Raw genomic sequence first — 13445 nt, 5'->3', positions numbered from 1 at the left:
ACACCTTCAGCCCCCTGGTCATCAGGCTCGTTTACTGTCTGGGTGCATCGCCAGTCATCAAGCTTACTTTAAGTCTCTACCTCTTTTGCACTGCTCTGCATCATGGAGACAACACGGCATCTGCAGCCAGCTGCCTCCACCACTTCACCAGACCTGGCTGCTCTCTGGGCCTCTTATGTGCTGCTGCGGGGCCGTCTGCTGTGCTGTTCTGCTCTCTGTACTGTCTCTCCCCTGTTATGCAACACAGACCTTATATAAGGTGACGGTTACATTCCAGCAGCTTCTCAAAGGGAGGGGGAGGATCTACAATGCAGGGCTTTATTTTTATACCACTGCAACGGGCCAGACCGAGGAGGGGGCAGCGAAAACATTGGTAGTCTCAGTGGCAATGGCTGCTACCTCTCCAATCGAATGCGTAGCTCCTTTCGGCACTGCTCAGTGGAAAAATGGCCAATGTCACTAGGTGCTGCCTGTGGAGTCGGGCAAGGTAAGGTGTTACTTCCCAATAGGGTGCTACTTGTGGAGTCGGGAAGTCAGGATTTTATTTGTCATGATGCCAGGCTGTATTTGGGTAGGCACCCATTCCAGACAAAGACTAAAAATACAAAAATTGGATAAATAAACTATAATGGGATAGTAGTCCTTGTTCCTGAAGCATTAGTGTGGTATCTCAGTGCAGTATCTTGATGATGGGAGGAGACTGCGTGCAACAGACTTTAGATAACATTACTTAAACTTTTTATTTATAGAGAGAGAGTATTTGACATGACCGTAGTAGCACAGATCACATTACTTGAGGTAGATGACAACTTTAGAGAACAATTTTAGACATTGATGACTCCTGGACTTTTCTCAGTGGACTATTACTAGACTTTGCATTAGTACACTTGACTTGACTGTCCAGCTTTTCTCTCTTTCTCTCTATCTCTCTCCTTCCTGTTTTGTCCTGACCAACAATTCCGGCTGTGCTAGTACTCACACTTTTGATGTCTTAGCTCCCCACAGCACTGGCTAATGTAGATGTTCTCTGTGGAAGACTTTGGTAAAGATGTTCGCCTTGGTTCTCCCTGGTCTCTATCTCTGGACTATCTTCTCTCCATCCACTCCAGGACTAGACTGACTAACCCCGCCCACTCTCCACCTTATTTACCTTTTTTTAACCATCTAATCTTAAACTAAGGGAAAACTCTCTATCCAATCCCAGGCTATAGGACTAAAGAACGCTTAGGATTTGCTTGATGAAGGAGCCTTGATTAGCTCCGAAGAACGTTGCAAAATTCATCACTTGGATCTTCCTTCCCTCCCAACTTGTTATTTCTGCACCTTGCTTTGCCATATTACAAAACCTTTTAAACCTTTAACACAAAGATCCTTTTTTCTCCTTGAGAATTGCTCTCTGGGAGGTCTCCAGGAGAGAGACCTCCCATATGAGTAAGTGTCCTCTCCTACATCTACCTGCACCTTATTCCATGAGCACCTGATCACTTTTTTAAAAAAATTACAATCCCTGGCTAGCTAAGGGTGCCTGACAGGTGTGAGAGCAGGTTAGGGTGTATTCTTGCAAAGTCATGCAGGATTGGATAGCATTGACATATCTCATTAACACATTTAAAGCCATATACACATAATTTCACCCATTTACAAATATATACTAAATGACACAAAGTGGCTGTAGCAGTGCTATGGGACCCCAACTCTTGGGTACTACACTATCTGGGTGTCTAATGCCTTTTCCAAGATGGTTGCAGAGTCAGGGTCAAAGATCCTTCTTGTGCTCACTGTATCAAAGCTGAGATCCATCAAACCTCTGAAGGTCCTGGCAGGGCCATAAAATAAAGTACACCAGTAATACATACACACATACATATGTACAAAGGAGAGTTTTAAGACCTTATGCCCCCTCCCCATTGGTTGGTACATGAGACAGACTTGAGGTCTGACCTCAGTATATAAGCAATATTTGATATTTGTACAACATAACTCCGCGGCATTATTTGTGCAGTTGTGTAGAATTATTGTTGTCGCCTTTACTGGAGGTGTTTTTGAATCTATTGTGTGTTTGATTAACTCAGTTGTCTTCTTTTGGAGGGTGGACTTTCCATTGCACAGTTCCGTATAGTTATACTAATCACTGATCAATACCGGGAGATTAGACGGAGGGAGCACCTCGGCATGTCATCAATCTCCCACCACCGATGTGTCTGTCAAGCTGAAATGGAAAAACAACTGATGTGAAACAATCTGTCGGAGGTTTTTAAAGCCTCTTTACAGACTGACGTGCTGAATAACGTGTAGCCTCTATTTATCCCGTCTTAGAATTGTGCTTCTGCTATACTCATTTATCTTCATTCAGACTAATGCTGAAATGATCAGCTTTGCTTGTTAGTTCTGATTCACATGTTCTTCAGCAATGAGGCTCAGGGAGAGAAAATAATAAGACTATCTGTGGATAAAGGACTAGTAAAACCATCATTTTACAGAAGGGAAATGCTTCCTTCTTAATATTGTTTACTGGGTTATATAGAAGGTGATCTACAAATGAGTGATATCATCAGAGTAAAGCACAACATATAAATACTTAAAGCGACCCTCCCGGCTCACAGTAAGATCTTACTATACATGCAGAAAATATAACTAAAGTGTTTCACACTTTCAGGTGGATTTTCAGAATAAGCTGCCATGTGTGTAGATAAGCAATACCGCCATATCTGACCGCGATATGACTTCTATCCTGTATTTATCCCCAGTTTTCTCCTCTGCATGCTCTATCTCTAATTCTCAGTCTTCTTGTAGACTGCTGCTATGATGTTTCAACACACTGAACAAATAGGAGAGCAGGATCTCTTCTCTATCTCTGAGCTGGTGGGTGTAGACTGCTGCTATGATGTCTCCATACACTGTACACATAGGATCAGGATCTCTTCTCTATCTCTGAGCTGGTCGGTGTAGACTGCTGCTATGATGTCTCCATACACTGTACACATAGGAGAGCAGGATCTCTTCTCTATCTCTGAGCTGGTGGGTGTAGACTGTTGCTATGATATCTCCATACACTGTACACATAGAGCAGGATCTCTTCTCTATCTCTGAGCTGGTGAGTGTAGACTGCTGCTATGATGTCTCCATACACTGTACACATAGGATCAGGATCTCTTCTCTATCTCTGAGCTGGTCGGTGTAGACTGCTGCTATGATGTCTCCATACACTGTACACATAGGAGAGCAGGATCTCTTCTCTATCTCTGAGCTGGTGGGTGTAGACTGTTGCTATGATGTCTCCATACACTGTACACATAGGAGAGCAGGATCTCTTCTCTATCTCTGAGCTGGTGGGTGTAGACTGCTGCTATGATGTCTCCATACACTGTACATATAGGAGAGCAGGATCTCTTCTCTATCTCTGAGCTGGTAGGTGTAGACTGCTGCTATGATGTCTCCATACACTGTACACATAGAGCAAGATCTCTTCTCTATCTCTGAGCTGGTAGGTGTAGACTGCTGCTATGATGTCTCCATACACTGTACACAAAGGAGAGCAGGATCTCTTCTCTATCTCTGAGCTGGTGGGTGTAGACTGCTGCTATGATGTCTCTATACACTGTACACAGAGGAGAGCAGGATCATCTTTCTATCTCTGATCTGGTGGGTGTAGACTGCTGCTATGATGTCCCCATACACTGTACACATAGAGGGGCAGGATCTCTTCTCTATCTCTGAGCTGGTGGGTGTAGACTGCTGCGATGATGTCTCCATACACTGTACACATAGGAGAGCAGGATCTCTTCTCTATCTGTGAGCTGGTGGGTGTAGACTGCTGCTATGATGTCTCCATACACTGCACACATAGAGCAGGATCTCTTCTCCATCTCTGAGCTGGTGGGTGTAGACTGCTGCTATGATGTCTCCATACACTGTACACATAGGAGAGCACGATCTCTTCTCTATCTCTGAGCTGGTGGGTGTAGACTGCTGCTATGATGTCTCTATACACTGTACACAGAGGAGAGCAGGATCTCTTCTCTATCTCTGAGCTGGTGGGTGTAGACTGCTGCTATGATGTCCCCATACACTGTACACATAGGGGGGCAGGATCTCTTCCATCTCTGAGCTGGTAGGTGTAGGCTGCTGCTATGATGTCTCTATACACTGTACACAGAGGAGAGCAGGATCATCTTTCTATCTCTGATCTGGTGGGTGTAGACTGCTGCTATGATGTCCCCATACACTGTACACATAGGGGGGCAGGATCTCTTCTCTATCTCTGAGCTGGTGGGTGTAGACTGCTGCGATGATGTCTCCATACACTGTACACATATAGGAGAGCACGATCTCTTCTCTATCTCTGAGCTGGTGGGTGTAGACTGCTGCTATGATGTCTCTATACACTGCACACATAGGAGATCAGGATATCTTCTCTATCCCTGAGCTAGTGGGTGTAGACTGCTGCTATGATGTCTCCATACACTGTACTCATAGGAGAGCAGGATCTCTTCTCTATCTCTGATCTGGTAGGTGTATACTGCTACTATGAAGATTTTCCTGATCTCTAAAACTCATACACTCTAACAAAATTTATATCCAACCATATCCATGTCTTCATTTCCAGAGTTTTTCAATCATGGTCTCAAACAATCGCTCTGTGATTTGGAACATATCCTCTTCCTAGCACCCTCAATCCGTTTTTAGGGCAACCTTTCTGGAAAAACCTGTACTAAAAATCTCCAATACCCTCTTCCTTTGGATATACGTTATGTTGGATTTCCATCTAAAGTAATGACAGCTCTGGTGATTCAAATAAGTTTTAGTATCAATATTTTTAAAATGTGTTCTGGTATGTGAAATGAAGTACTTAAAGGGGCTGTCTGGGGATTTCCATTCCTCACTGGCACTTGCTGGGATGAACCTTACACTTCTGGCTGAGTTCTGACAAGTGGTGTTGCAGCCCTCTGGTGTTGGTGATGTCAAAGGTGAGGGATAGGCTGTCGACTCATTATAATAACTGCACGCCCCTTTTTCTGTCACTACGTTTGTCTACATTTGCTGTTTTTTTCCCCTTTTTAGTCTTTATTGAAACACTTTGGCAAATTATATTTTTTTTGTGGTATATACTGTGTTTGAATGACAGACTTAGCAGTTTTACAAGTTCGACTGAATTTCCTGTCAGGAAAAGAGTATAGAGAGTTAGATGGAAGGGTGCAGTAAACTGTTATGTCTTCATGTCAGTGGGACCAACTACACAGTTTTGCAGCAGCAGACATCTTTCGGATGTCTTTCCTTTGTTTACACTCACCTCTGTTGCACTGTAGGGATTCTTATTATTATTTTGAATGCGTCAAGTGGGCGGTCCACCCTCTTGAGACAGTCCCAGCACCGGAAGCTAAAGCTGAGAAGACCCCGTAGAGCATTAACAAAAGCAAGCCATCACTGGAGTCAGTGGGACTGAGGCTACAAAGACATATAACCACCAATCATAATTACATACAGTCGAGTCACATTATTGTGATCATCTCCTTATGTCCACATCGGCAGTGTGTAGCCTATGAAGGAAGTGATATGTGGTGGGCTGGCTTGGTGGGTATGTGCAATAGGCTGTCTGCTCAGAGTTGCAAAAATGGATTATTATTGGCTTTCAGGCCAAAGGTGGCGGTATTTCTATAATAGTGCAGTTTGTGAACGGTTCACGGGCTCCTGTGGTGAAAGTGTATCATGAGTGGACAAATGGCACTATTGGGAATAACCGACATGGAAACTTGGGATATTAGCTGCTGGTAATAGCAATTTGACTCTGTGCATTAGATCCATATCACACAGTTTAATTAATATTCACTTTCTAGATTTTGCTGTAAAATTTATTTCCTTTTGCAGAACATTTTACTGTTGATTTCTGTGTTATCTTTTTTTTTGCAAAATTGTTTCTGTTCTCAAACTAAATTCTTTTTTTTTTCCCATCAAAATTCATTGATAGTCACTTTTACAAGCATCGACAAACTTCCAACATGGCATTCAAGATGTTTTGAAGAAAAGGATCTCAGCAGGTGCTCCAGAAACAATCTGTAAAACACTTGGAAGGCATTGTTTGTGGCATAGTAATCTGACATACAAAACCCTACAGTCGGCGGCAAATAAACTTTCTAGAGGTTGTGTATTTATAGCTGGCCAGGTTCACTTTGGGCGGTTTAGTGCATTTTTCATGCTAGTGAAAGTAGATAAAGTATATAAAGTAGAGAGATTCAACAGCCTTCATCTTACTAGGAGATTATATACTCTAGAAATTGTGTCTGGGTCTGTTCAAATTCACCAGAATGTTCGAGGTACCAGAAAAAACAAGGATGTCATCCCAGTAGGCCACCACAAATTGATCCAACAGATCTCAAAACACATGGTTAATAAAATGTTTAAAGGTGGCAGGTGCATTGCAAAGACCAAACAGCGTGATTAGATATTGAAAGTGTCCATATCTTGTTTTGAAAGCAGTTTTCCATTCATCCCCGGACCAGATCCATATAAGATTATATGCTCCTCTGAGATCCAATTTTGTAAAGATCTTGGCTGCACAGATTCTCTCCAGCAGTTCCAGGATTAAAGAGAGAGGGTATTGATTCTTAATAGTAACTACATTTAGTTCCTGGTAATCAATGCATGGACGAAGAGTGGAGTCTTTCTTCTCTATGAAGAATGGGCACCCTAGCCAAGGAAGAAGCAGGCCAAATGAAGTCCTTTTCTAGATTTTTATCTAAATATTCCCAGAGGACCTTCAACTCTGGTTCTGGAAGAATGTAGATACGTGCAAATGGAATAGAGGTTCCAGGAAGCAGCTCAATTTGGCAGTCATATGGCCAATAAGGGGATAGTTCGTCGGCTTTCATCTTGCTGTAGACATCATTGAACAGCTGGTACTGTGATGGCAACTTCTCATTTTCTAGTTGACCACTCTGGAAGTCTTGACCCTGATTGGAAGTGGACAGTTTGGATTGACAATTCCTCCTACAATACTCTGAGGGGAAGGTAATAGTTCTTGATCCTTAGTTGAGTGGGGAGCCAAAGGATTCCTAGTATAATTTTCTTGATGTTCTGGTTCAGTACGAATTTCTAGTTCAATGATCCAGAAGCTAGGGAAAATCTGTCCACCGTTTCCATATCAACTGGTTCAGGCTTAGCTCTGGTTGTAATATCATTATCAGGAGTGTATTGTCAGTCCATGAAATTCCCTCCCACTCCTGAATCTAACATTGTGATGCATAGAATTTTATGACTCCTCTTAGAGACTTCAATAGGGATAACCAAATGGTAGGATGGTTGAGGCTTCTCAGTATCCTCTTGGGCGACAGATGAAATGGCTGACTGAACATTATTCGGCTGTTTAGGAATGGCAGGGTTAACTGTGGTCTCAGCATGGGCGAGGACGATGGTCCTCTGGAACTTATTAGGACAGTTCATCCCATTGTGTCCTGAACCCCCACAATACAGGCATAAATTCTCTGAGCGGTGCCTTTCTTTCTCTGCCATGGAGAGGGGCTTGCAGATGGTGTCAATCTGCATTGGTTCAGGTGAAGATTCCGCAATGTGTTGGGATCTTTATGTTCTATTGACTGAACGAATAGGGTTGGTTATTTCCAAAAGCGTGCAACTTCTCCTTTCGACGTTCACTAAGCATCTGATTGATTTGAATACTCGGTTGAATAAAGTCTTTCAAATTGCCTGGGGTCTTCACTCTGGCAAGCTCATCTTTAACACATTCCGAAAGTCCTCTTCGGAACTGACTCAGCTGTGTAGCGGGGTTCCATGAGGTATCAATGGTCCAAAGATAAAACTCTGCCATATACTCGGCAAGCGAATGCTGTCCCTATCAGAAGTTATACTTTTCATTCGCCAGTTGCACAGTGATTTGGGTCATCAAACACTTGATCTATAGCTGTAATAAAGGTGTTGAGTTTACTGTTATTTCCAATATATGGTGAGGCCAAGCAAGTGCTTCATCTTCAAACAGGTTAATAATGAACTTCACCTTTTTTCCGTCGTCAATAAATGGAACAGATTTCATCTGTAAATAAATGCGACATTGGTTCCGGAACCCTCGGTACTGGCGGTGGTTCCCATCAAACTTTGATGGTAAAGTGATGCGAACCACTGCATCTGAACTTCACATCTAAAGTACATGACGCTGTAACATGTCTACCTCTTTTTGTAAGGTAGGAACCTTCTTCTGATAGGTGGCACAGAAGTTTTGTAGTTCCGTGACTTGTTGCCTTAAAGGGGTTTTCCAGGGAGAATACTATTGATGACCTATCATCAGTATAGGTCATGAATAGTTGATTGGCTGGGGACTCCAACCGATCAGCTGAGCGGGTGCATGCTGTCAACGCCGCAAATACATAGTGGAAGTAGTGGAAGTCTCTGTGCCGACCTCTGTGTAGTGGCTGTCACTTGTAACTGCAGGCAGGGCTCCCATTGAAACTCATGAGATCTATCCTTGCAGTAACAAGCGCCGGCCACTACCTCTGTAATCAGTGAAAGTGTCACACAACTATTCCACTTTCTGCTTCTCTCCTGGTTAGACCACGACATCCAGTCCTGACCAAGAAAGAAACAGGATGTGGAAGGAAGCGTGGTGCTCCCATTTTCAATGGGAAGAAAGCCGGTGCTCCCACTTCCTCCCCCCTCCACTGATGACAATGCCTGACCGTGGGCCGGATGATCAGCTGATGGGTGGAGATCCCAAACACTGGACTCCTGTCCATCAACTACAGTGGGAAAAAAAACAGAAAACCTCTTTGAACAATAGGTTCCCACTTGCACTAATTGACTTTCTAACCTGTTCTTGTCTAATGTCCAATTTAAGATGTATTAAATACTAATTTATCAGTCCAAGGATACGGCTCCTCCTCTTATTATAGTTTGGGGATAATTTTCAGTATTGAATTGTTGCCATCAGAAATAGTTAAATCTTACAAGAATAGTTGTGGCTCATCTAGCTGCATTCATTTACGGGATAAGTGCTCCAAGCTGACCTGCAGATGCTACATAACTCCAGAGTTACTTCATAGGATTGGTAGATCAATATCTGACATCTCCTGGAGATGTCTCTCTTCAATAGGCTCTTACAAACATATCTGGTGAGATTGTGACCGAATACAATGTTTTAGGTCAAATATAGAAAAACAAATCTAAAATATACAGTTTGTCCTCAAACTCCTGAACTTTTATTCCTGAGCACAGTCCCAGCAGATGAACCTTCTTTTTAATACACCCTTCTACTCCCGGCTGATTGTAACCACAAAACCACGATGCGCTCTACTGATGGTATATGGAATCACCACTAGATAGGTCAAAAAACAGAGGAAGAGGAACCCCGGAGAGACGGAGCTCCAAAAGGTTATACCACACTTACCTACAATGCAACAAATACCCAAAGGACTGTTGGGATGTTAGCACCCCCATAACCCCCCCATACTAGCCTTGGGCACCTAGGCCTGTAACCAGAGGAACTAAACAACAACCTGGAGCTGGTCACAGCATTTATGGACTTTTATAACTGAACATTAACATACTTTAAGTAGCGTAAACCTCAATTTCCTCAGAAGCGAAATGCCGACCGGAGGGCAGACACCGGGAAGTCCGCCTTCTGAGCTTCAACTCAGCTTCAAATGCATCAAGACATTTCTCACCACCCACCGCCTGCTGTGCCTTGAGAGACGCTGCAAGACAACTGAAAACCATGGAAAACAGCCCCCTCCACTCCAACAAGCACATTGCTCAGGTCGATCCTGACGATTATTAGATTTATTCATTATTTATTTGTTACTAATGTAATTTTTTTGTTTAAAAGGAAAAATTCCTCTTATATAAATATAAACAGTAATGAATAAATGACAGGAATTAAGCGGATGGAGGGAAAACGTCTTTCTAGTTGGAGCTGCAGCGTAAGGGAAGAGGTAAGCCCAGCCCCTTCCTAAACAATAGGAGGGGTTGATGGGAGAGGAGGGGCAACGCTCTTACACCCCTTAGGAGACCACCACCTAATTAGTAAACACTTTCTCTGGGAGAAAAAGAGTGGGGTGACTATTAACCCCATCCACGGCAGGTGACAGGGGGATACAACAGAAGGGGACCACTATTAAGAACAACCCCTCCCCCCCCGTCAGTCCGAGGGCTCCTTGGCTTGTCGCATGCCCTTCACTATGTCTACCCTAGCATAAAACTTTATTGTACACAGTATAAAATGAACTGTGAGGCACACGTATGTATAACATTTCAATAAAATAGGGATCAAAGTCCTTAATGGGTGGATCCATGTACCTATCCGAATACCACTAAAGTGTTTGCCCTTAATGGTCAGGTCAATACATTTTCGCCTGGATGGTTGCCTTTGTGATGCTCTAATGTCATTCGCTGCTTGCTACTTTCCGTTCGCGCATATGATATGCTGTGAAGATCGCACACATCAGCAACCATATGCAATTACTTTCCATGATGGATCGTAGGATATCCGGCCCGTTCATGTGAGCCCGGCCTTATACTTCTAGATTGGGGCATTAGTATCATACCAACTTTACGTCTGGATACATTACAGAATCTGAGCATTTTATATGGAACTCGTTGGACACTTGAGGTCCCGGCAGCCTCGGCTTGTAAACCACATGTATGTCTGATAGTTCATCTTATACTGTTTACAATAAAGACTTATGTCTTATACTAGGATAGAGATAATTCAGGGCTTTTTTTGCCATGTAGGCAGGTTTGGTATAACTTAGGTAAGGAAGGTGTCCCAGATTGCTGGACTGGAGGAATCATGTTCTTTGGAAAAGGGAAACCATATTAGTTTTAAGAGGGTGTGGAGCTGCTGACTTTCTTTTATGCAAGATCCTGACTCTACACACAAGATCACAGAGCCTCCCCATCCATCAGCACAGATGAGTTAGGGTGCGTTCACACAAGTGTGTTTTTGTTCGTACATATGCACGCACAAAAACACGCTTCTATTTGCAACACTGCATTCCCTATGGTGTGTTCACATGTCTGTGTTTTACAGGTGCGTGCCTGCAAATATAGGACATGCGTGCACCATAGGGAATGCACGCATTGTTTTCAATGGATCCCTGGCTGCTGCCGGCCACTCCATTGAAAACAATGCTCTGCCAGTCCCCTGCATTCTTTTTCAGGGAAGGGCTTTACATATAAGCTCTTCCCTGAAAAAGAAAGATTTTAATGTAAAAAAAAAAAATCACTTACCTCTCCACCGCTGCTGTGTCCCCTGCGGGGATGAAAAACACATCTGCACATGCGGCAGATGTTTCCTTCATCCCCGCTAGTTAAAAGAATTCCCTGCTGCTAAATCTGCCACATCTGTGGCAGATGCAGCAGAAGAATTCTTCAATTCTCTACCACAGCTGTCACACGTCAGCTGCAGTAGAGGATTCTGCTGTTGGCAATTGATTTCAGGCTTTAAATATAAGCCCTTCCCTCAAAATCCAGTAGTGCTGTAAAACCAAAAGTGCTGTAAAAACAAAAAAATAGATACTCACCTTGCTTCAGCTGCTGGGGCTCAGCCGTGTCTTCTTCAGCTCTCCCCTGCTCTGTGGTACTGATCTATCAGCAGGCGGGAATTTAAAATCTCCGCCTGCTGAAAGAGGTGAATGTGATTGGCTGAGGTGCTCAGCCAATCACAGGCAGCTCTCCCCGAATGAATGACACCTGCTGATAGATAAGCACCACAGTGCAGGGGACAGCAGGAGAAGACACGGCTGTGCCCCCACAGCTGAAGGGAAGTGAGTATCTATTTTTTTGTTTTTTAAACCACTTTTACTTGATTTTCAGGAAAGGGCTTATATTTAAAGCCCTTCCCTGAAATCAATTGCCGGCAGCAGAATCCTCTACCGCAGCTGACATGTGTGACAGCTGCAGTAGAGAATCAAATAATTCCTCTGCTGCATCTGCCACAGATGTGGCAGATGTATCAGCAGGGAATTCTTTTAACTAGCAGGGATGAAGGAAACATCTGCACATGCAGATGTGTTTTTTATCCCCACGGGGGACACAGCAGCAGCCGACAGGTAAGTAATTTTCTTTTTAAAATAGTGTACAAAGAATGATTCTACTCACCTGCCGGGGCTCAGCAGCGGCTTCTGGCGCTGTCCCAGACTCTGTAGTACTGAGCTATCAGCAGCCGGGAATTTAAAATCCCTGCCTGCTGGTAGCTCTGATTGTAATTGGCTGAGCAGTTCAGCCAATCACAATCAGAGCTACCAGCAGGTGGGGATTTTAAATCCCCGGCTGCTGATAGCTCAAAACTACAGAGTCGGGGACAGCGTCAGAAGTCGCCGCTGAGCCCCAGCAGGTGAAGGGAGGTGTGTATTTTTTTTTTTTAAATACACTTTTTTAAATTGCTTTTTAGGGGAGGGCTTATGAAGCCCTTCCCTGAAAAGCCATTGACGGGATGCCGGCAGCAGGATTCTCTACCACAGCTGTCATGTGTGACAGCTGCGGTTGAGAATTGAAGAATTTCCTTTGCTGCATCTGCCACAGATGTGGCAGATGTAGCAGCAGGGAATTCTTTTAACTAGCGGGGGTGAAGGAAACATCTGCGGCAGATGTGTTCTTCATGCCCGCGGGGGTCACGGCAGCGACGGAGAGGTAAGTTTTTAAAAAAATTTTTTTGTTTTGCACTAAAATGTTTCTTTTTTAGAGAAGGGCTTATATGTAAAACCCTTTCCTCTATTGACAACAAGCACGCAGCTGTGTTCACACGCGTTTTTGCTCGTACCTAGGTGCAGACGTATGTGTGCACCTAAGTACGCACAAAAACACGCTCGTGTGAACGCACCCTTTTAGAGGATATAAAAAGTCTCCCCCCCCCCCTTGGTAAAATGCCATGTTTTTGTCATGTTAAAAAATCCGACAAAAATCAATCATTTCACAGGTATTTCCACTAATAATGTGAGCCGCTGTTGAAAAGTAAACTAGAATCATTTAGGGTGGAAAAATGAAAAAAGAAAACTAAAATAATGCGGTTGCATAAGTTTGCATACCCTAGGAGCTCTTTCACCCGGGCATCAAAATTGCGCAAAAAATTGCAGCTAACACGCTAAAAAATCACTTGAATGGATGATTTACCGACATCAAGTCCCGAGCTTAATTAGCGGTGAAAATCCCCATTCACATGTTGTCAGCTGCGTGGAGCTTTAAAAAAGTGCTGCTGCTTCAGCAGGAGAGAAAGCCCCAGGGGAACACCCTTCTCAGGGGAGCTTGCCTTCATCTCAGCGTGGCTGGAGGGATATTTCAGCTGTGGGAAACCCGGCATCGCGCTGCTGGGGAATCCCTTATTCTCCCCTGAAGGGGAACCGATCTATCCAGCCCTGCAGAGAAGCAGGGGGTTCCCCAGGGCTTTTCTCCGTTGCTCTCTCCTTTTCCCTGCTACGGGAATATCCCTCCATGCCTGTTGAGATGGA

This window comes from Eleutherodactylus coqui, chromosome 6 (genome assembly GCF_035609145.1).
Source record: "Eleutherodactylus coqui strain aEleCoq1 chromosome 6, aEleCoq1.hap1, whole genome shotgun sequence".
Classification (NCBI taxonomy): domain Eukaryota; kingdom Metazoa; phylum Chordata; class Amphibia; order Anura; family Eleutherodactylidae; genus Eleutherodactylus; species Eleutherodactylus coqui.
Note: the sequence above shows the minus strand (reverse complement) of the source record.